General features: G+C 41.8%; 1 non-coding gene across 1 annotated transcript; it reads right to left on the reverse strand.

The window, feature by feature from the left end:
- Positions 1–2,881: 2,881 nt before the first annotated feature.
- LOC112132780 (5S ribosomal RNA) lies at positions 2,882–3,000 on the reverse strand. The gene has a single exon (XR_002914505.1). It is a non-coding gene; the product is annotated as a 5S ribosomal RNA (ribosomal RNA).
- Between the last annotated feature and the right edge of the window lie 22,410 nt (positions 3,001–25,410).

The following is a 25,410-nucleotide window of genomic DNA, read 5'->3' on the forward strand; positions in this document are numbered from 1 at the left end:
TGGGATTTCACCATGTTGACCAGTCTGGCCTCAAACTCCTGACCTCAGGTGATCCACCTCCTTAGCCTCCCAAAGTGCTGGGATTACAGGCATGAGCCACCACGCCCGGCCCAGAGCTCTTAATTCTAGTTGCTACCTCTCCTCCAGCCCACTACACAAAACCTGGTCCCAAAGGGTCCCTCACCAATTTAATTCATACCACCAATGTCCACCCTCAACCCAAAACATCAGGGGTTATTCTTTCTTTCTTTTTCTTTTTTTTTTTTTTTTTTGAGACAGGGTCCTGCTCTGTCACCCAGGCTGGAGTACAGTCGTACAGTCATAGCTCACTGCAGTGTCAAACTCCTGGGCTCAAGCAAACCTCCCACCTCAGCCTCCTAAGTAGCTGGGACTGCAGGTGCATGGGTTTTAATTTTTGTAGAGACAAGGTCTTGCCATGTTGCTCAGTCTGGTCTCAAACTTCTGGGCTCAAGTGATCCTCCTGCCTTGGCCTCCCAAAATGCTGGGATTACAGGAGTGAGCCACCACGCCTGGCTCAGGGTAGTTCTTACTACTTCATTTCCCTTATCTCCCCCTAGCTCCACACACATTTAATCCATCAGCCAGGCCTTTTAATTTGACCTTCAGATGACATCTCTGATCTATCTACTTCTCTCTGTCCTCACCTTTGCCCTCCTACCCGCAAGCAATCATTACCTCTGGCTTACAATTCTAGAATAATCCCTTCATCTGTTCGCTGATCTTCTCTCTTGCTCTTCTTTAATCCACTCTCTACAAGGACAAATGCACATTTCTTAACATTGTAATTGGATCCAATCCACTCCCTTATTTAAAACTCTTGAAGGGCTGATACTGCTCAGAGTAAAAGCTAAACTCCTTACTGTATCCTAGTGAGGTCCTATAGCCTGGGGCCCATTTTCCCAACTTGATTTATACTGCTCAGCCCTGCTCACTCTGCTCCAGCCATATTGGTCTTTTTTTCTTTTCCTTGAACAAGTCAGTCCCATTCTGCACTTCTCATCTTTCAAATCTCAGCTCAAGTGTCATCTTCTCAGGGAATCTTCCTGACACCCCTGTCTAGGCTGGTCTCTGCAGACAGACTCTTCCTCATCGGTCTGTTCAGATTTTTTTCCTAGCAATAATCTACACATGTAATTTTCTTGTTTGTTTACTCGCTTGCTTTGGTTTATTACTCTGTTTTATGTCTCCTACATTGTAATGTAAGTTCTATGATGGCTGTGATCTTCTTTATCTTAGTCACCACTAACTAGATAATGAGAGCTTGGAGCATGTGGTTCCCAAGAAATGAATGAATAAATAAATGAATAAACAAAAGAATGTCTTAACTCATAATACTGACATAGCCAGGCGCGGTGGCTCACGCCTGTAATCCTAGCACTTTGGGAGGCTGAGGCGGGTGAATCACGAGGTCAGGAGTTCGAGACCAGCCTGGCCAAGATGGTGAAACCCTGTGAAATATGTATATAAGTATAGATATAAAGTAAGAGAGATATATAGATAAGAGAGTAATTATATCTGGAAAAAAAAAAAAAAAGGAGGAATGTCAGAGAAAATACAAAAACGAAATGACCTGAGCTGAGCTTTGAAGGATGAAAGTGCCAGTTACACACGGAGGAAGAAGCATTCCAGGGCAGAGGTGACAGAGTGAACCACACCATGGAGTATTATTCATGGAGTAACAAGTTTCATAATGTGTCTGAAGAGTAGCAAGCAGTTGAGTGTGGCTGGGGCTTAGGGTGACTTGGAGAGTGGGGCTGAAGATGAGGCCAGGAGTGTAGGCTGGACTCAGTTACAAAGGGCTTTAAAAGTTCAGCAAAGAGTTTGGAATTTGTTGTATAAGGTGAGAGTTTTTAGGCAGAAGAGGGACATCTTCATTTTAGAAAGATCTCTCTGCCAGGCGCGGTGGCTCACTCCTGTAATCTCAGCACTTTGGGAGGCCGAGGCAGGCGGATCAAGAGGTCAGGAGTCCGAGACCAATCTGGCCAACATAGTGAAACCCCATCTCTACTAAAAATACACAAAAAATTAGCCCGGCGTGGTGGTGTGTGCCTGTAATCCCGGCTACTCGGGAGGCTGAGGCAGGAGAATCGTAGGAGGCGGAGGTTGCAGTGAGCCAAGGTCATGCCACTGCACTCTAGCCTGGGTGACAGAATGAGACTCCATCTCAAAAAAAAGATAAAAAAAAGAAAGATCTCTCTAACAGCACAGTGATGGCCTAACAGCAGAGTTAGGGTTAGGGATGGGATTAGGGTTAAAGTGATGGCCGTGCCTGGAGACAGGAATTTCAATTAGGAGAAGTTCAGTTAGGAAATATGACAAAACGCAGGGTGAGGAGATATGAGGTAAATTTCAGGGATAGAATCCACAGGACCTTGTCCTATTGGATATATTTAGTGAGGGAAAAAGAAAAATTTAAAAAGGGTATGTCTGTAGCGTTTTTAAGTTTTTTTTGTGTGTTTTTTAACTGATACAGTTGTACATATTTTGGGGGTACCTATGATACTTTGATACCTGTATACAAATCAGAACACTTGGGATATCCACCAACTCAAACATTTATTTTTTCTTTTTTTTTTTTTGAGACGGAGTCTCACTCCGTTGCCCAGGCTGGAGTACAGTGGCAGGATCTCGGCTCACTGCAAGCTCCACCTCCCAGGTTCATGCCATTCTCCTGCCTCAGCCTCCTGAGTAGTTGGGATTACAGGCGCCCACCACCATGCCTGGCTAATTTTTCTGTTTTTAGTAGAGGCGGGGTTTTACCATGTTAGTCAGGATGGTCTCGATCTCCTGACCTTGTGATCCACCCGCCTCGGCCTCCCAAAGTGCTGGGATTACAGGCGTGAGCCACCGCGCCTGGCCAAGCCTACAGCACCCGATACTCCCAGGCGGTCTCCCATCCAAGTACTAACCAGGCCCGACCCTGCTTAGCTTCTGAGATCAGACGAGATCGGGCACGTTCAGGGTGGTATGGCCATAGACTATCTTTTCTATGTGTTGGGAACATTGCAAATTTTCTCTTCTAGCTATTTTGAAAGATGCAATAAATGATGATGATGATGATGATGTTGATGACGATTTTGAAACAAGGTCTCACTCTGTTGCCCAGACTGGAGTGCAATGGTGTAATCATAGATCACTGTAACCTCTAGTTCCTGGGCTCAAGCAATCCTCCTGCCTCAGCCTTTAGAGTAGCTGGGACTATAGGTGTGTACCACCACACCCTGCTAATTTAAAAATTTTTCTGTATAGGTTGGGGACAGGGGGTGTCTTACTATGTTGCCTAAGCTGGCCTAAACCTGGGCTAAAGTGACCCTCCTGCTTTGGCCTCCAAAAGTGCTGGGATTACAGGTGTAAGCCACCATCCCCAGCCATCCAGATCTTTAAAAAAACTTTCTAGCCAGGTGTGGTAGCTTCTGCCTGTAGTGCCAGCTACTCAGAGGCTGAGGCAGGAAGATTGCTTGAGCCCCAAAGCTGGGGAAGTCATGGTGAACTATGATCACATCACTACACTCTAGTCTGAGCAACAGAGTGAGAACCCTGTCTCTTAAAAAAATAAAATAAAATAAATAAATAAGAATAAAAGTAAAAAATTTCCTAATCCTCAACTGATCTATACTTTTGTAAAAACAAAGAAAGAAGTACATTATTAGAAATGTGATATTTTGAAAAGACATCTAACTTTTAAATTATGATATACAAAAATATTCTGTTGGGTTGCTATAAATGACTCTAAAGACTTACTCTCAATTTCTACACCTATGGCTAACCAGAAAGAATCAGTTCACAAAGCAACACTGCTCCCAGATCTCACTTTGAGGTGCTCTGATACACACAACTGTGAAAGACAAGTGGGACCTGAGTTTACAGGAGTGTTGAGAGTAAACAATGTTGAGATTAGCTTTGTTGGACTACCACAGAGAATGGTGCAGCCTGTGCAGTTTACCTGTTACTATTTTAATCTCTCATAAAGGTGTTATTTGCTCTGCTCTCTCTATCGCATGGGAGGCCTTACTGTTGTGACTGCGCTGGAAGGGGCTCCTTAGAAATCTTCATAAAGAAATCATTTCCAATAAGCTCCACGAGAACAGTTAGTGGCCATCCTGAATTTTAATCCCTAGGTTATTGGATACATTTCATACAGAAACTGGCAGTTTGGCAGCCTTCTCAGTTCAATATTGCTGCTTGCCAAGAGAAAGAAAGTTGTGACCCCTTGCTTTCTCATTCTATCCTTCTGCAAGGAAGTAAAAAAGATCTCAAATACAGCTTGCTGTATTAGCATTGAAGGGAAAGAGCTAATATGCACTTACACAATCCAATTTATACTCACATAATCTACTGAAGGAAACAGCAGAGTGACATTTGCGCCTAATCCTTCCATGGGGTTGTGACTAAGACTGCAAACAGCAGAAGGAAAGCACACAGTTGCCTGGTACGTGGAGGCAAATGAAAGTTTCTTGATCAGAAAAGGGGTACCTGTAATAGGAGGAGGAATATGTTTTAGTATTTTTTTTTTTTTTTTTTTTTTTTTTTTTGAGATGGAGCCTCGCTCTGTCGCCCAGGCTGGAGTGCAGTGGCACGATCTCAGCTCACTGCAACCTCCGCTTCCCAGGTTTAAGTGATTCTCCTGCCTTAGCTTCCCGAGTGGCTGGGCTTACAGGTGCCCGCCACCATGCCCAGCTAATTTTTGTATTTTTTAGTAGAGACGGGGTTTCACCAGTTTGGTCAGGCTGGTCTGGACCTCTTGACCTCAGGTGATCCACCTGCCTGGGCCTCCCAAAGTGCTGGGATTACAGGCATGAGCCACCGTGCCTGGCCTGCTTTTTTTTTTTTTTTTTTAAGGACCTTTGAGCTCTGTAATCCTCAAATGGAAACGCAATGAACAACCTAATTAATGACAAAGCTGGGATGTGAGGAATAGAGCCACATGCTCTAAGGGAGATGTAGGATAATGAGAGGCAAAAGAGAAGAGAGTTGGGGGGCAGAAAGTTACACAGGCTGAGACCAAGTGGACATGGCAGAATAGGGTTGTGCTTATTTTACACAAGTGACCGAGGCTTCTCTGCTGGCATCCTGTCACATCACATATATGGTATTTCCTTGTTCCTTATTCAGATGTAAAAGGGGGAGGACAGTGGCTTTTTGAAAAGCAGACGTAAGCGCAGCAACTCACCGGAGTGGTGTCCCTACTCTGCCTTTGGCCACTTCAAGTCTGAACTGCTGCTGTCTTCTCTTTGCTGATCTCTTGAAAACCAGTTTTTTTTTTTTTTTTTTGAGATGGAGTCTTGCTCTGTCGCCCAGGCTGGAGTGCAGTGGCACAATCTTGGCTCACTGCAAGCTCTGCCTCCAGGGTTCAAGTGATTCTCCTGCCTCAGCCTCCTGAGTAGCTGGGATTACAGGCACCCACCACCACACCCAGTTAATTTTTGTGTCTTTAGTGGAGATGGGGTTTCACCATGTTGGCCAGGCTGGTCTTGAACTCCTGACTTCAAGTGATCCACCTGCCTCGGCCTCCCATAATGCTGGGATTACAGGCATGAGTCACTGCTCCTGGCCAAAAACCAGTATGTTTTAATGATAGATTGATAACATTCTGGGGGCAAGGATTAATATTGGGGCTTTTTTTTTTTTTTTTTTTTGAGACTGAGTCTCACTCTGTCGCCCAGGTTGGAGTGCAGTGGCGCGATCTTGGCTCACTGCAACTGCCACTTCCCAGGTTCAAGTGGTTCTCCTGCCTCAGCCTCCTGAGTACCTGAAATTACAGGCACCTGCCACCACACCCGGCTAATTTTTGTATTTTAGTAGAGACAAAGTTTCACCATGTTAGCCAGGCTGGTCTTGAACTCCTGACTTCAAGTGATCCACCCACCGTGGCCTCCCAAAGTGCTAGGATTACAGGCCTGAACCACTGTGCCCAGTGGGGCTTTTTGCTTGGTATCACCATCCGTGTTCATTTGAGTTCCAGTATTTGAGTGCTTCTTGTTTAAACCCAAGGTAGCGGTGATTCACCAACTATTTTGACTGGAAGAACTCTCAAAGGGGCTCTTCTCGTTTGCTCTCAAAGGGGCTCTTCTCGTTTGCTTGTCTTTGCCTTCACCACTCCCAGGCATACTGGAATGAATCACCTTAAGTTTCTTGATCCTCCACAATCTACTCCTTCTAATGCAAGATCTCTCTCGTAAACACGCTCCTTTCCCCCACACCACCTCCCTGGTTATTGAAGACAGAAACGTAAAAGACAGTGTGGACTACTTCCTTTTTTTCTTTCTTTTTTTTTTTTTTTAATGAGATGGAATCTTGCTCTGTCACCCAGGCTGGAGCACAGTGGCACGATCTCGGCTCACTGCAACCTCCGCCTCCTGGGTTCTCGCCGTTCTCCTGCCTCAGCGTCCCGAGCAGATGGGACTACAGGCGCCTGCCACCATGCCCGGCTAATTTTTTTGTATTTTTAGTAGAGATGGGGTTTCACCATGTTAGCCAGGATGGTCTTGATCTCCTGACCTCGTGATCTGCTCGCCTCGGCCTGCCAAAGTGTTGGGATTACAGGCGTGAGCCACTGCACCCGACCTTGCTTTTTTTCATTTCTGCCTCCATCCCCATGTTCAATCAATCATAGTCTTATCAATTTTAGCCTTTAAATATTTTCTACTGTCACTGCCTGATTTCTTTCCCTCATTATCTCTTGCAGGGACACTTCCTGTCCCCATCCATCTCACAGTTCTTTTCTATACCTATTTTTCCAAGATTTTTTTTTTTTTTCTGTCGCCCAGGCTGGAGTGCAATGGCGCAATCTTGGCTCACTGCAACCTCCAGCTCTCAGGTTCAAGCGATTCTCCTCCTCAGCCTCCTGAGTAGCTGGGATTACAGGCATGAGTCACCATACCTGGCTAATTTTTTTTGTATTTTTAGTAGACGGGGTTTCACCATGCTGGCCAAGGTAATCTCGAACTTCTGAACTCAAGTGATCCACCCACCTCGGCCTCCCAAAGTGCTGGAATTACAGGCGTGAGCCACTGTGCCTGGCCTCCAAAAGTTTTTGAAATAATAAATTGGTGTTGAATTTTGTCATAAGATTTTTCTGTATCCATTGATATAATCATGTAATTTTTTAGCCTATTAATGCAGTGGGTTATATTAACTAGTTTCCAAATTTTTATATTTTTAAATTTTTTTGAGATAGGGTCTCTCTCTGTTGTCCAGGCTGCAGTGCAGTGACATAATCATAAGTCACTGCCAGCTTGATCTCCAGGGCTAAAGTTATCCTCCCACCTCAGTCTCTTGATTAGCTAGGACTACAGGCACATGCCATCATGCCCAGCCAATTTTTTCGATTTCTAGTAAAGACAGAGTCTCACTATGTTGCTTAGGCTGGTGTTGAACTCTTGAGCTCAAGTGATCCTTATGCCTCAGCCTCGCAAAATGTTGGGATTACAGGTGTGAGCCTCTGTGCCCAGGCAATTTTTAAATTCTGTATCAGCCTTGCATATCTGAAATAAATCTCACTTGGTCATGGGTCATTTGTGTAATTCTTTTTATATATTACATTTACATTATGTTACTTTTTTTTTTTTTTGAGATGGAGTCTTGCTCTGTCTCTCAGGCTGGAGTGCAGTGGTGCAATCTTGGCTCACTGCAACCTCCGCTCCTTGGTTCAAGCATTCTCCTACCTCAGGATCCCAAGTAGCTGGGATTACAGGCACATATCACCACACTCAGCTAATTTTTATATTTTTAGTAGAGACAGGGTTTCACCGTGTTGGCCAGGCTGGGCTCGAACTCCTGACCTCAGGTGACCCACCTGCCTCGGCTTCTCAAAGTTCTCGGATTACAGGCATGAGCCACTGTGCCAGGCCTATATTACTTTTATATATTACTGAATTCTGTTTGTTAACAAAATTTGTCAATTCTATTTGCTAATATAATTAATTAAATAATTTACTTGTTTTAAAATTTCTATGTCTACCTTCATAAAGAATCTGGATCTGGCCTGGCACGGTGGCTCATGCCTGTAATCCTAGCACTTTGGGAGGCCAAGGCAGGTGGATCACCTGAGGTCGGGAGTTTGAAACCAGCCTGACCAACATGGAAAAACCCCATCTCTAATTAAAATAGAAAATTAGCCAGTCGTGGTTATGCATGTCTGTAATCCCAGCTACTCAGGAGGCTGAGGCAGGAGAATCGCTTGAACTCAGGAGGCAGAGGTTGTGGTGAGCCAAGATCGCTCCATTGCACTTCAGCCTGGGCAACAAGAGCAAAACTCTGTCTCAAAAAAAAAAAAGAAAAAAAAGAATCTGGATCTGTAGTGGGGATTTTTTGTACAGTTTTGTCTGGTTTTGGTATTATTTTACGTCATGAAATGAATTGGAAATTTCTCCCCCACCCTGACACACCCCTTCTATATTTTGGAAGAAATTGTGCAAAATTTATGTTAATTCTCCTTTAAGCATTTGGGAGAATTCTCCAGTGAAAACTTCTGGGCATGGTGATTTCTTTTTGAGAAGTTTTAAAATTATAAATTCAATTTGTTAATAGCTTTGGGACCATTTAAATTATCTATTCATTTTTGGTGAGTACTTTGTGTTATTTGAGGGCCTGGCACATTATGTTTAAGTTGTTAAATTTATGCATGTGTAGTTGTTTTAGTATTCTATTATCCTTTTGTTGTCTGTGGGGTCTAGAGTGATAGTGTTTCATTTCTAATATTGGTAATTTGAATCTTGCTTTGTCACTGAGGCTGGAGGGCAGTGGCACAATTATAGCTCACGGCAGCCTTGAACTCCTGGGCTCAAGCAATCCTCCCACCTAAGCCTCCTGAGTAGCTGGGAATACAGGCATGTTCCACTATGCCCAGATAAGTTATTTAAAATTTAAAAATTTTTTTAGAAATGGGGTCTGGGTATATTGCCCAGGCTTCTTTGTCAGTCTTGGCAGAGGTTTGTCAATTTTGTTGATCTCTTCAAAGAACCATCTTTTTGTTTCATTGATTTTCTCTATCATTTTTTCTTTTCAATTTTACTGATTTCTCCTCTTACCTCATTATTTTGCTCTTTCTGATTGCTTTGTGTTTATTATGCTCTTCTTTTCCTAGGTTTTAAAGTGGTAGCTTAGGTTGTTTTTTATTTTTAGTGGGGAGCTTAGATCTGTATTTGAGACTCCCTCTTTTCTAATGTATGCATTTAATGCTATAAATTTCCCTTTTAGTATTGCTTTAGGTAGGTCCCACAGATCTTAGTATATTTTTCATTTTCATCCAGTTCAATTTATTTTTTGGTTTCCTTTGAGACTTTATCTTTGACTCATGGATTTCTTAGAAGTGTATTGTGTAGTTTCCAAGTGTTTGAAGATTTTCCTGTGATCCTTTTGTTATTGATTTGTAATTTGATTATGTTTTGGTTGGAGAACATACTTTGTATGATTTCAATTCTCTTAAATGTGTTGGGGTTTGTTTCAAGGCCCAGGATATGGTTTACCTTGGTATATGTTTTATGGGCATGTAAAAATAATTTGTATTCTTGCCAGGCATGATGGCTCACACCTTTTATCCCAGCACTTTGGGAGACCAAGGTGGGAGGATTGCTTGAGTCTAGGAGTTTGAGGTTAGCCTGGGCAACATAGTGGGGACTATGTCTCTACTTCTATTAAAAAAATATATATATATAATATATATATTTATTTACATATATAGATGTATATAAATATGTATATAATATATTTATTTACATATATAGCTGTATATAAATATGTATATAATATATTTATATACAAGTATAGATATAAATAAATATATATAAGTATTTATATATAGATATATAAAAATATTTATATATAGATATATAAAAATATTTATATATAGATATATAAAAATATATATTTATATATAGACATATATAAATATTTATATATAGACATATATAAATATTTATATATAGACATATATAAATATTTATATATAGACATATATAAATATTTATATATAGATATATATAAATATTTATATATAGATATATATAAATACATATAATATGTAAATATATATATTTTATATACATATATATATACACAGAGAGAGAGGTCTGGTGTGGTTGCTCACACCTGTAATCCCAGCACTTTGGGAGGCTGAAGTGGGCAGATCACGAGGTCAGGAGATCAAGACCATCTTGGCCAACATGATGAAGCCCCGTCTCTACTAAAAATACAAAAAGTTAGCTGGCCGTGGTGGTGCACACCTGTAATCCCAGCTACTCGGGAGGCTGAGGCAGGAGAATCGCTTGAATCCAGGAGGTGGAGGTTGCAGTGAGCCAAGATTGCGCCACTGCATTCCAGCCTGGTGACAGAGTGAGATTCCCTCTCAAAAAAGTAATAAATAAAAATAAAAAATATAAATAAATAAAAGAAAAAAGAAGAAAATGTATTCTGCTATTGTTGGGTGAAGTGGTCTATGTCAATTAGATCTTGCTGGCTAATGGTATTGGTGAGGTCTTCTATATGCATGCTGATTTTCAGTCTATTGTTCTCTCATTCATTGAGAGAGTGGTGTTGAAATCTCCTATTATAATTGTGAATTTGTCTATTGCTCTTTTCAGTTCTATCAGTTTTGCTTTACATATTTTGCAGCTTTGTTGTTTGGTGCATAATATTAATAGTTAGAATTGCTATCTCTTCTTGATTGTTTGACCCTTTTATTATTATATTGTACTTCTCTGTCTCTAGTATCCTCTTTGCTCTGAAGTCTACTTTATCTGATATTAATATAACTATTCTGGCTTTCCTTTGCTTGACGTTTGCATGGTATATCTTTTCCACCCTTTTACTTTCAATCTGACTGTATCATTAGACTTGAAGTGAGTTTCTTGTAGACAGCATATAGTTAGATTTTGCTTTCAATCCACCCTGCCAATCCCCATTTTATTTTCCTTAAAAACATTTTTTTTTAAACAACAACAGAAAATAGATGCTGAATCTCTCTATGTTGGCCAGGGTGGTCTTGAACTCCTGGCCTCAAGCAGTCCTCCCACTTTGGCCTCCCAAAGTGCTCGGATTACAGGCATGAGCCACTATGCCTGGCCCCAATCTCTGTTTTCTAATAGGTGTATTTAAAGCATTTACATTTAATGTATTTGTTAATATATAATGTGACTTAAATCTTCCACTATGTTTTTTTTCCTGTTTTTCATTACTCTGCTTTCTGTTTTCTGCCTTCCTGTGGATTATTTGAATATTTTTAGAATTCCATTTTGATTTCGCTATAGTGTTTCTGAGTGTATCTGTTTCTATAGCTTTTTAAAATGCTGGCCATATATAACATAATTTAGAAAATTCAAGAGGAAAATAAAAGCCTATTTATTTTACCCATATTTTTGGTTATTATGGTCTTTCTTCCTTCTTGATATCCCAAGATTTCTTCTTTTTTGATGCTTTTTCTGTTTACTTATTTATTGTAGATAAAGGCTAGTCTCAAACTCCTGGCTTCAAGCAATCTTTCACCTTGGCCTTCCAAAGCACTGGGATTACAAGTGTGAGCCACCATGCCCAACCTTCCTTTCTGTTTGGAGAACTTTCATTAGATACCTTTATATTTTTTTGGAGACAGGGTCTTGCTCTGCTGCCCAGGCTGGAGTACAGTGGCACAATCATGGCTCCCCATAGCCTCAGCCTCCTGGGCTCAAGTGATTTTCCTGTCACAGCCTCCAAAGTAGCTGGAACTACAGGTGCACAACACCACGTCCAGATAATTTTTTTTTTTTTTTTTTTTTTTGGTGACAGAGTCTTGCTTTGTCACCCAGGCCAGAGTGCAGTGGCGCAATCTCAGTTCACTGCAAGCTCTGCCTCCCACGTTCATGCCATTCTCCTGCCTCAGCCTCCCGAGTAGCTGGGACTACAGGCGCCCACCACCACGCCCAGCTAATTTTTTGTATTTTTAGTAGAGACGGGATTTCACCGTGTTAGCCAGGATGGTCTTGATCTCCTGATCTGGTGATCCGTCCTCCTCAGCCTCCCAAAGTCCTGGGATTATAGGCGTGAGCTACAGCACCCTGCCATGCCCAGATAATTTTTAAATTTTTTTTGTAAGGCTGGGCATGGTGGCTCACGCCTGTAATCCCAGCACTTTGGGAGGCTGAGGCAGGTGGATCACTTGAGGTCAGGAGATTGAGACCAGCCTGGCAAACATGGCGAAACCCCGTTTCTACTAAAAATACACAAAAATTAGCTGGGTGTGGTGGCAGATGCCTGTAATCCCAGCTCCTCGGGAGGCTGAGGCAGGAGGATCACTTGAAGCCAGGAGATGGAGGTTGCAGTGAGCCAAGGTCACACCACTGTACTCCAGCCTGGGTGACAGAGTATCTGTCTCAAAAATATGTATATATAAATACATATGTATATATTTATGTGTCCATATATGTATTCATTTATTTTTTGTAGAGATGGAGTCTCGCTATGTCACCCAGGCTGGTCTTGAATTCCTGAGCTCAAGTGATCCTCCCATCTCAACCTCTCAAAGTGTTGGGATTACAGGCAGGAGCCACCAAAACTAGCCAGATCTTCTTTAAAGTAGATCTGCTAACAACAAATTCTCATAGTTTACCTTCTTCTGAGAATATTTTGATTTCTTCTTCATTTCTGAAGAATATTTTTCACCAGGTATAGGGTTCTTTTTTTTTTTTTTCCAGTCTCAAGGCAGGAAAAAATCCTTCCTTGCTCAAAGACAGTCAGCTTTATTTACTATTTTAAATGATAAAATTAAATAGTATAGGGTTCTATATTGACAATTATTTTCTCTTGGTACCTAAAAAATATTGAGTCACTTTTTTCTAGTCTGCATGGTTTCTAATGAGAAATCTGCTGTCATTCTGATGCTTTTTATTTATAAGTAAGGTATTATTTTTTCCCTAGATGCTATAAAGGTGTTTTTCAGCTGGGCTTACACCTATAACCCCAGTATTTTGGGAGGCTGAGGCAAAAGGGTCACTTGAATTCAGTAGTTTGACACTAGCCTGGGCAACATAGTGAGACCCTGTCTCTACAAAAAATTTAAAAAGTAGCTGGACATGGTGGTGCATGCCTGTAATCCCAGCTACTCAAGAGGCTGAGGTGGGAGGATCACTTGAGCCGGGAGATTGATGCTTACGGTTTGCTCAGCTTGTTGAGCCCTTACGTTTATGTCTGCTTTCAAATTTGGGACTTTTTAGCCCTGCCCTGTTTCTCCCCGCCTTCTGAGATTTCAGTGACACAAATAGTAGACATTTTGGTGTAGTACCAAAGATCCCTGAGGGTCTGTCTCTTTTTTTGGTCTATTTTTTTTTTTCTCTTTACTGTTCAGACTGGGTAATTCCTGTTGGTCTATCTTTCAGCTTAGTGATGATTTCACCTGTCCCTCTCATTCTGCTGTTATGTCCATTCTCTAAGTTTTTTACTTTGGTTTTTGTATTTTAAAGTACTAAAATGTTCCTTTCACTCTTTTATCGTGTCTTCTGTTTTTTTGTTTGTTTTTTGTTTGTTTTTTTTTTTGCTCAGGCTTGCTTTCTTTTATTTGTTTTTGTTTGAAGCATGTTTGTAGTTGTTGCTCACTGAAGCTTTTATTTATTATTTATTTATTTATTTATTTATTTATTTATTTTGAGATTGAGTCTCACTCTGTTGCCCAGGCTGGAATGCAATGGTGCAATCTCGGTTCACTACAACCTCCGCCTCTTGGGTTCAAGCGATTCTCCTGCCTCAGCTTCCTGAGTAGCTGGGATTACAGGTGTGCACCACCACGCCCAGCTAATTTTTGTATTTTTAGTAGAGACTGGGTTTCGGCATGTTGGCCAGGCTGGTCTCAAATTCCTGAGCTCAGGTGATCTGCCCACCTAGGCGTCCCAAAGTGCTGGGATTACAGGGGTGAGCCACTGTGCCCGGCCTTACTGAAGCATTTTTACCGTGGCTGCTTTAAAATCTTTGTGAGATAATTCTAATGCCTCTGTTATCTTGGAATTGGAATCTACGGATTGTCTTTTTTCTTTTGAAATCTTCCTGGTTCCTGAGGAGATGAGTGATTTTTCATTGAAAATCAGATATTTTCATATTATGTTTTGAAACTCTGCATCTTATTTAAAAATTCTGTTGTAGTTGGCTTTCTCTGACATCTCTCTTGCTAGGGAAGGAAGAGCGCCACCTCATCATTGCCATCTTGTCACAGAAATCCAGCTTAATTATTAAGCTTCTGTTTGTGCCTGAGATGGGGGTGCTCCTTGTTACTAATACACAGGAAGTTCCAGCTCCCAGCATGGTCTCCACTGACACTGCAGTGGCCTTGTTACCACTGTTGCTGGTGAGCATCGTGACTGTCCACTAGGCTCCCCTTGACCCTATTCAGTGGCGATGGGAAGGAATGCATATTACTGCCAAGAGGGGGTAAAAGTCTAGAATCCTTAGATATCTCTAGTGAAAACTGGGGTGGGAGTAGAGTCACGTTACTGGCCAGGAGGGATGACAATCCTAACTCTCTGTTTGGCCTTCTCTGACACCATCCCAGTGTGGGTGCTGTGTCACTTCCCACAGTCTCACAAGGGTGAAATTCTCGGTCCCTACTTGGCCTTTGCTGGCCTGTGTGGAGGTGGTGCCATAGTTTTTCTGTGGTGTTTGGCTGCAGTGAAGCAGTTATTATCTAAAACTTCTCTGTTTTCCTAGGCTGCCCCTTTCCTGGTTCTTCGGTGAGAGAGCAGGTTTTTGTTGGGGTGGTTTTGTCTGCACTTATTAGCATTTCTGGGTTGCCAGCTCGTTCAGCTCTGAGTCTGAGATATACGAGGCAAAAAGAAAACCCAGGAAATTCACTACTGTGTTTTCCTTTGGGCCCCAAGTTTTCTTTTCTTTTTTTTGAGACGGAGTCTGGGTCTGTCGCCCAGGCTGGAGTGCAGTGGCGAGACCTTGACTCACTGCAAAGCTGCTCCTCCTGGGGTCAAGCCATTCTCCTGCCTCCGCCTCCCGAGTAGCTGGGACCGCAGGCGCCCGCCACCATGCCTGGCTAATTTTTTGTATTTTTAGTAGAGACAGGGTTTCACCATGTTAACCAGGATGGTCTCCATCTCCTGACTTCGTGATCCACCCGCCTTGGCCTCCCAAAGTGCTGGGATTACAGGCGTGAGCCACCGCACCCAGCGGGCCCCAAGTTTTCTAGCCAGCATGGCTTTTCTCTTCATCTTTCTGAGCTGAGCCTTGATATGTGTGTGTATGTGTGTGTGTGTGTGTGTGTGTATATATATATATATATTTCTTATCAATATATTTTATATATATCAATGTAAATATATATGTAATATCTACATATATCTATATCTCTATATATTAGATATATGTAATACCTACATATATCTATACATTAAATATATCTATAAATTATATACAGATATATTTATATATAAAATGTCCAAAGTTTTTCATTGTACTTAGCAGGAGTAATAAGAAAAAGTAAGTCTATTTCATTTCTCAGAAGTGGGAAATATTATTTTTTAAAAGATTTGACATTTTATCAATAAAAATAATTCAGTATAAAGGGGAAACATTACAATACAGAATGGTGAGACAGAAAGCAAGGTCCTTGAGTTGGTGAGATGACACATGGAGGGGCTGGTTCTCTGACAGAATCAGGGACACCTCTTTCACTGACACAAAAGGGAAGGTAGATGGACATATATTGCAGACAGGTCTAGAGAGTCAGGGTTGAGTAGATGAGGGGATTCCTCTACATTAGACCAGTGCTTTTCAATAGAAATTTCTGAGATGGTGAAAATGTTCCATATCTACATAGTCCAGTATGATAGTAAGGGGAGACGTGGCTGTTTAACATTTGCAATGCGGTTAGTGCAACTCAGGCACTGAGTTTTTAATTTAAATTAATTTAAATTTAAATAGCTACATGTGGCTAGTAGCTACCATTGGACAGTATAGCTCTAGATGAAAGATGAGGTAGATTCATTGGTTGAAAGTGAAGCTGAGAGGTGAGAATGTAGGGATAAGTTGGAAGTTACAGAAGAGATGAAAAGATGTAAGACAGTCCTCTTGATGTGTGATCATGACTGGTCAACACAGAGGTGTGATTTTCTCCAGCAAATACAGTTGCAGAAAAATCATATTATAAAAACATTGGCTGGGTGTGGTGGTTCATGCCTGTCATCCCAGCACTTTGGGAGGCTGAGGCAGGTAGATTGCTTGAGCCCAGGAGTTCGAGACCCTGTCTCTACAAAAAATACAAAAATTAGCTGCATGCGCACTTCTAGTCCCAGCTTCTTAGGAAGCTAAGGTGGGAGGATCGCTTGAGCCTCAGAGGCAGAGGTTGCAGTAAGTTGAGATCAGCCACTGCACTGCAGCCTGGGTGACAGAGTGAGACTATCTCAAAAAAACAAAACAAAACAAAACAAAACCCTCCCCCTCGCCACATATACATTTTGACACCAGAGTTGAACCAATCCCCATTCTTCTCTAGTTTTCCAGGGAGGAAACAGATGGCCATGAAAATACATAACTGAAGTTACTGGCCCAAGGTGACTACTACCTGGCATAACCAGGTCCTTCAGTGTTTCGTTCCCTCAAATTAGTACCCTTTCCTTCATTTGTCAGCCTCCTCTTGCACCCTCTATTTGAATAATTTAATACCTATAGGCAAATGTTTTAGTACTTTCTAAAATCACACCTGGAATCCAGACTGATCTCAGGAAAGGTGTGACCTCCAATATTACTTATGTATAAAATATGAGCAAATATTTTGCCTTCTTTTGTATTTAATCATTTTTCTTTGGCTTCTTTTGTCTCCTATGCAGTCTCAATACCTTCACAGATGTGAAGAACTAGCAACCAAATGACTTAGACAGCAACGTGATTCCTAGAGAATGGCAAGACCAATTCTTCAACTACTTCTTCAGCATTTCTGAAACAGTTGGAAGATGGCCCATAGTGCTCTCTTAATTCTTTGATAATCTGGACATTGACCTTTCCATTATATGACCTGGGCTTGTGGGCATCATGTCGTAATGTACCTGTTCAGACATCTCCCTGTACCAATATGGATCACTTGAAGAGACTCCTTTGCCTCCATCAAAAAGGATACAGTTGTGTATCTGTTTCATTTTTGTTTACAGTGCCTAAAATTATTTGAGCAGTTTTTCACCTCTTCTCTGATAAACACCTTATTAGTCCTTAAAAAGAAAAGAAAAAAGGAAAATAAAACTTTTATTGAGATCCTAACATGTGACAAATGAAATCATATAAATAATTTATTCATTCAACAAATAGTATATGCACAGCCCAATGAAATAAATGAAGGATACATAGATGATGAGGACAAAGTTCATGCTTAAAAGAAGCTCCTAGTCTACTGAGAGAGAGAGACAGATAATGTCTAAGGATAAATTGCAGCATAAATAAATTCAACCCTGGGAGATAACTATTTTTATTCTTATTTTACAGATTCAGAAACAGGCCACTAAAGGTTAAGTGACGAATTCATGACCACAAAGCCAGACACAGGATTTCAACTAAGATCCAAATAACGCCAGAACACCTCCCATTGGGAAAAAAAAACTGCCAGTAAACTACATTTAAAATTTTATTTTGAATGTCAAGCTTAAAAGATAAGATATAATTAACATATATCACTAAAACATTTTTTTAATGCTCTGAAATATTACCAAGAAAAGTCATCAACTTTGATTCTATCTTTTTTTTTTTTTGAGATGGAGTCTCACTCTGTTGCCCAGGCTGGCATGCAATGGCACAATCTCGGCTTACTGCAACCTCCACCTCCTGGGTTCAAGCAATTCTCCTGCCTCAGCCTCCCGAGTAGCTGGGATTACAGGCATGCACCACCATGCCTCACTATTTTTTTTTTTTTTGAGACAGAGTCTTGCTCTGTTGCCCAGGCTGGAGTGCAATTGCATGATCTTGGCTCACTGCAACCTCTGCTTCCCGGTTCAAGCGATTCTCCTGCCTCAGCCTCCCAAGTAGCTGGGACTACAGGTGTATGCCACCATGCCTGGCTAATTTTTTTGTATTTTTAGTAGAGATGGGGTTTCACCATATTGGCCAGGCTGGTCTTGAACTCCTGATCTCAAATGATCTGCCCACCTTGGCCTCCCAAAGTGCTGGGATTACAGGCGTGAGCTACCATGCCTTGCTGACTCTATCAATATTTAAAAGACATAGAAATGTAGTCTTGGAAAATGAGCCCTGGGACTGAATCAAGGACAAAGTCACTGAAAATAACTCCTGGCTTCTTGACATACTAGCTGTGTGAACATGGACTTGTAATTTAATGTACTCTAAACTTCAGATTTCACATACTTAAGGTGAAGATAAATAATACTTATTTCCCTGGGTGAGGATTATACAAGATATGTCTAGGGATGCAGGAGACATACATTCAATGTCAGCTGACTTTGAATCAAGCAGTGTCATTGTTCTGGTTTTTCCTAGGATTTGATTTTTACAGTATTCGTTTTGTTTACTTGTTGAGAAAAATTAAGGGGGGAGGGCAGAGAAATGAAGCAATGGTTGGAGAGAGGAAGGAGGTGTGTTCACATTGAAGATGAGAGTATGGATTTATAATCTATAAAACTGAAGTTTTCCTTTGAAAATTGCAAAGTGGACTTTGTAGAGGGTGGAGCTCCATGGTGCTTCACATCCTGGCACCTGGGAATAACTTCCCAAGAACTTAAAAAATTAACAGATTAAAACCACTGTTATTCCTAACTCAATTTCTAACCAGTGTATCCAACACAGTAATGTGAGGTGTTTATGTTTGGAACCACTGGATAGGCTAAAAGTTAACTCAGGCTTAAAACTAGTTGACACAAAGCAATTTTGGTTGAACCAAATTGACCTAACAAAATGCAAAATTCTTCTAACAGCGGGATTGTTCATTTCACTCTGTGGGTCCTGAATGCAGTGGAAATCCCCACACTGTCTAATGACATTTCTAGGTATACTGCTCCCCAAATTAGTGCTTTCCTGAATGATAAGGCAGCACTAGAAAATATCAAATGGCCAACACTAAGAAGCCATTCTCATATTACTGCCTCTAGGGTGATTGCATTTCAAGGATGCCAAGTTATAGCAAAGACACACTTTCAGGATGCCCAAGACTTCTAGACAATTTGGGAACACCAGAGTTGCTACAAAAACTTTACAGGAGGCCACTGATTCTCCATATCTATAGTCATTTGGGCTCAGGTAAGCATGGCCTTGAGCAGAAATGCACCAAATTTGTACTTTCTCTACTCTGGCACCAGGATGCTTTGTGTGCTGGAAAGTTCGCATCCATAGTAATTCCCTGTGTTGGACATGACCTCTCCATCCCAGTTGACTATGGAAGGAAGCCAAAAAAGAGGGGAGTGTTGATGCATTTATTTGCATTTGCCATTTTTATTTGCCTTAGGAACTTTAGACCGCAGGCCTCCTTAAGCATGAACTGTTTGTTAAAGTCTGGTGTTGCCTTTTGTGGACTGGTCTAGCCAAGAGTTGTTTTAACCCAAATGGGGAGATGGGGGTGGGGCTAGGGTGGGGTAAGACATCTGCAGAGCCCAACAACCGTTACCAAGGCCTACCCTGGCTCTGCCCCTACCTGCCAAACGTTAAACAAAGCCCCTGGGAGAACTCGGGCAAGCTGAACACCTTGGTCAAACACGAAGCAAACCACCACCAGGTGTGCTTGCAGAACAGACTCTCCATCAGCGTCCTGTCATGCAGAAAATGTTTATCCAATTTGTCAAGATAATCTTTCCTCAAATAAGCTTTGGGCCTATTCCTTGGAACAGCCTGAATTTAGTCGGTATAATGTAACTCTATTTTTTTCACCCATTTTCCTTTAATTGCTGTGTCAACTTTTCCCTGGCTTTAAGCAAACTGAAAGTAATTATATCATTCTTAAGTGAGTAATCTTCTGACTGGGTTAGCTGATTCGTGAGTTACTCTAAAATTCTAAACCGTGCAGTTCTTTTTCAAACACATTTTCTTAGATGTTTCGCAAAGTTTGGCTCATCGATGACCCACGGATGTGTTTATTCTGTCACGTTTTGTGGCTACGCCATGACTATATTAGGGCATTTGAAAAGAAGTTAAGTGTAGAAATATGAGAAGGGGGAAAAAGGAAACTTCACCTACTAATTTCGGTATTTCTTGGAAATATTACAGTCATTGTAAACAACTTGCAGCTTCAAGCATGAAGAACGTTTGATTAGTGCTTTGAATCATGGTGTAATATTAGAGGCTGGGCTTGATGGACTTGAAAAGCACTCACTTCTTTCATTTCATTATGTAGTTTCCTTGCTATTTGACACCTTGTGTGATATTGTTTTGTTTAAAACACAGAAACGCTAAAGGTTACCACATTTTTCTTAGTTCTACTCATTGACATACTCCCACAGAACTCATGATATATTTAAAAATAGAAGGCTCAGCCATCTGGCTATTGGATGGTTTCTATTTTTGTTTCTTTTTGCATTCACAAAGTCTGTTGAGTCTGAAATTCTCTATGTTCTGCCCTATATGTAATTGTGTATACACACACACACTTTCTCATTTAAATTTAGCCATTATCAATCTGGGTTTGTTTTACCGACCACAGTGGCACTTTGGTGGGGACGCTAACCTTGCTTAATTTATGCATTAGTCAAGTCTGCATTAAATCCTAACTCTGAGGATTATTACCTAAAGTCTAAAAGATGCCAAATCAAAGGCATTTCTTATTAATATATACCACCCATGTTTACTCAGGATTTTCATTAACAGAAATAGGCTCCTTGTCTTGGCTTTGATGAAGCCACAAGACCACAGGGAACTTTAAAGCTCATCTCATGAATCCCCATCATTTTACACCCGAGGAAACTAGGGTCTAGAGATGTAGAGAAAGATCAGTTTAAGGTCACATGGCTAATTAGTAGTAAAATTCCCTTTAGTATACAGGTCTCCTGACTTTTTCTAATGCTCTATCCATTTTCATAAACTACATAAGAGCTAATAAGGATTTTTTTGTGAAGTTCACCAATGTATACTTTAATTACATTAATCATATGTTTATAACCTGTGTTATTTATAGGATTGTGTTTACAAGCAAAACTGAAGTGCATTGTTATGTTTTGATGGTTGAAAATAGTATTTCCTCACCTCTCAGGTGTCAGTGACCCTCAAACTTTATTGCATGCATGAATGAGCTGGTTAAAAAGGCAGATTCCTCAAGAGAATGGAAAGACAAGCCACAGACTGGGAGAAAATAATTGCAAAGGCCGGGGGCGCTGGCTCACGCCTGTAATCCCAGCACTTTGGGAGGCTGAGGCAGGCAGATCACGAGGTCAGGAGATCAAGACCAACCTGGCTAACACGGTGAAACCCCGTCTCTACTAAAAATACAAAAAATTAGCCGGGCGAGGTGGCACGGGTGCATGCTTTAAAACAATGATCCTCAAGCTTTGCTGATTTTTAAAAATACTGAGACCCAAGCCATATCCCAGGCTAGTGACAGAACCTCTGCAGGTGAGACCCAGCCATCAGAATTGTTTTTTAAAAGTCCCCAGGTGGCCAGGCGCGGTGGCTCACACCTGTAATCCCAGCACTTCGGGAGGCCGAGGTGGGCGGATCATGAGGTCAGGAGATTGAGACCATCCTGGTTACCATGGTGAAACCCTGTCTCTACTAAAAATACAAAAAAAATTAGCTGGCCATTGTGGCGGGTGCCTGTAGTCCCAGCTACTCGGGAGGCTGAGGCAGGAGAATGGTGTGAACCCGGGAGGTGGAGCTTGCAGTGAGCCGAGATTGTGCCACTGCACTCCAGCCTGGGCGACAGAGCAAAACTCTGTCTCAAAAAAAAAAAACAAAAAGAAAGATTTTAATAAGAGCTGGGTGTGGTAGCTCACACTTCTAACCCCAGCTGAGGCTGAAGTGGGATTTTGAACCTACGAGTTTGAGACCAGCCCTGGCAACATAGCATGACTCCGTCTCTACAAAGAAGTATTTAAAAAATTACCTAGGCATGAAAGTCCATGCCTGTAGTCCCAGCTATTCAGGCTGAGGTGGGAGGACTGCTTGAGTCTGGGAAGATGAGGCTGCAGTGGGCCATGGTAGTGCCACTGCACTCCAGCTCGGGTGACAAAGCAAGACCCTGTCTCAAAATACAAAACAAAACAAACTCCACAAAAATTTATGTCCATACAAAAAGTTGCCCATGGATGTTTATCTCATCCTTTTTTTTTTTTTTTTTTTTTTGAGATGGAGTCTCGCTCTGGCACCCAGGCTGGAATGCAGTGGTGCGATCTTGGCTCACTGCAACCTCCGTCTCCTGGGTTCAAGCCATTCTCCTGCCTCAGCTTCCTGAGTAGCTGGGATTACAGGCATGTGCCACCACACCTAGCTAATTTTTGTATTTTTAGTAGAGACAGGGTTTCACCAACTTGGTCAGGCTGGTCTTGAACTCCTGACCTCGTGATCGGCCTACCTCGGCCTCCCAGAGTGCTGGGATTACAGGCGTGAGCCACTACACCTGTGTTCATGCCATCTTTATTTATAATTGCCAAAACTTGGAAGCAACTAAGATGTTCTTCAGTAGGTGAATGGATAAACAATGGTACAGGCAGGCAATGAAATATTATTCAGTTCTAAAAAGAAATGAGCTATCAAGCCATGAAAAGACATGGAGAAACCTCAAACACATATTATGAAATGGGAGAAGCCAGTCCGAAAAGGTTATATACTGTATGTTCTGGAAAAGGCAAAACTATGGAGACAGTAAGATCAGTGGTTGCCAGGGGTTGAAAGGGGAAGGGAGGGATAAATAGGCACAGAACAAAGGATTTTCAGAACAGTGAAAGTATTCTGTATGACACTATGATTATTAATCATGTCATTATACATCTGTCAAAGCCCATGGAATGTACAACACCAAGAGTGAACCCTAATATAAGCTATGGTCTTTGGATGACAATGATGTGTTGATATAGGTTTGTCAATTATAACAAGTGTAGGCCGGGTGCAGTGGCTCAGGCCTGTAATCCCAGCACTTTGGGAGTCCGAGGTGGGCAGATCACCTGAGGTCAGGAGTTCAAGACCAGGCTGGCCAACATAGTGAAACCCCATCTCTACTAAAAATATAAAAATTAGCCAGGCCTGGTAGTGCATGCCTGTAGTCCCAGTTACTCGGGAGGCTGGGGTAGGAGACTGACTTGAACTCAGGAGGCAGAGTGAGCTGAGATCGTGCCATTGCACTCTAGCAATGTGACACGTGAGACTCCGTGACAGAGTGAGACTCCGTCTCAAAAAAAAAAAAATAATAATAATAAAACAAACGTAGTGGCACAGATATTGATAGTGGAGGAGGTCATGTGTTGTGGCAACAAGGGGTATATGGGAAGTCTCTACACTTTCTGCTCAATTTTGCTATGAATGCAGAACAGCCCTAAAAAATAAATTTAATTAATTAATTTATTTATTTATTTATTTTGAGACAAAGTCTTGCTCTGTCACCCAGGCTGGAGTGCAGAGGCCCGATCTTGGTTCACTGCAACCTCCATCTCCGAGGTTCAAGCAATTCTCCTGCCTCAGCCTCCCAAGTAGCTGGGATTTCAGGCATGCACCACCATGCCCGGCTAATTTTTGTATTTTTAGTAGAGACGGAGTTTCATCATGTTAATCAGGCTGGTCTTGAACTCCTGACCTCGTGATCTGCCCGCCTCGGCCTCCCAAAGTGCTGGGATTACAGGTGTCGGCCACCGCGCCCGACCAAATTTTATTAATTAAAAAAAAAAAGATTCCTGCTCTGCTTCACCTCACATGTCATCCTCATCCCACCTCCACCCCCTACCAATGCCAATGCTGATTTAGCTGTACTGAAGTGAGGCCCTGAAATCTGCATTTTTAGCAAGGATGCTAACAATTCTGATGAGGGGTAGAAGACAACATTTTCAGAAATCTTGGTCTCTACCCTCCAGCCTGCTGAGGACATAGCTCATATATGAAGCAGACACACTGTTTATTCAGTCCACAGACAGCTTGCTTTGAATATCCATTTGCTAACCCACAACCTCCTGAAGCAACCTGCTGCTCAGGAACCCCTACTTTGCAATTAAAGTCATTAAACACAGAGGTCAAACTGTTTTGAAAAAAGGCAGCAGGCTAGGCAGAGCCACAGTATGATTATTCCCCTCTACCTGCTGGAAGTGAGGCCTGGGAAAACTTTTCCATCAACCAGACTGTTCAGCGTGTCTTGGTTAGCTGCACCTGCCTTCTGGCCTTTGCTTTTCTGTTCTGTGATAAGAGAACAAAGCACCAGCTGAGGAACTGGTTGCCTGAGCCAGTAGGAGCAAAGTATTCCTCGAAGACTTCAGCCCTAATCAGGGGCTGAGGAGTTCTCAGCCAGCTGCGGTCAACGTCAAGCCAAGCAGGAAAGTGTACATCAGCTGGAGAATTCCAGGGTCTTTCTTGAATTTTTTTGTTTTTCTTTTCTTTCTTTTTTTTTTTTTTTTCCAGAGACAGGCTCTCACTCTGTCACCCAGGCTAGAGTGCAGTAGTGCAATCGTGGCTCACTGCAGCCTTGACTTCCTGGGCTCAGGCAATCCTCACATCTCAGCCTCCCAAGTAGTTGGGACTGCAAGTATGCGCCACCACGCCCTGCTAATTTTTAAATTTTTTGTATTCTTCGTAGGGACAGGGCTTCACCATGTTTCCCAAGCTGATTCTTTCCTTTTTAAATTTTACTTTGTTTTAGAGATGGGGGTCCCTCCATGTTGCCCAGACTGGAACGCAGTGGCTGTTTCCAGGTGCGATCATAGTCCAGTGCAGTCTCAAACTCCTGGCCTTAAGCCATCTGCCTGTCTCAGTCTCCTGAGGAGCTGGGACTACAGGCATAAGAGGTCTTTGCATTTTTCAGTCATTTTGTGGGATATTATGCTTACTCTGTGCAGGACGCTCTTCCAGGCAGTGCGAATATATCAGGAAGTAAAATCCTTGGCCTCATGGAGCTTATATTCTATCTATATATAGTGCTTACTATGTGCTGGCACTTTTCTAAGCACTTTACTTGTATTGATTCTTTAATCTTCACATTATAAGTTAGGTGGCATTATTATCCTTATTTAAAGATGCTGATACTGATGTACAGAGAGATTAAGATGTTTGCCTAAGGTCGCATGCAACCCAATCTAAACCAAAAACTATGGTTGAGCACTCCCACAGGGCATTACTTCCTTTTAGATCCTGGGGCAAAAATTGCCCTACCTCATCAGTATTACATTATTATTATTATTATTATTATTATTATTATTGAGACAGGGTGCCACACTGTCATCTAGGCTAGAGTGCAGTGGCATAATCATGGCTCACTGCAGCCTTGATCTCCAGGGCTCAAGCAATCCTCCCACCTCAGCCTCCCAAGTACCT

Source organism: Pongo abelii, chromosome 2 (assembly GCF_028885655.2).
Source record: "Pongo abelii isolate AG06213 chromosome 2, NHGRI_mPonAbe1-v2.0_pri, whole genome shotgun sequence".
In the NCBI taxonomy this organism is placed as follows: Eukaryota; Metazoa; Chordata; class Mammalia; order Primates; family Hominidae; genus Pongo; species Pongo abelii.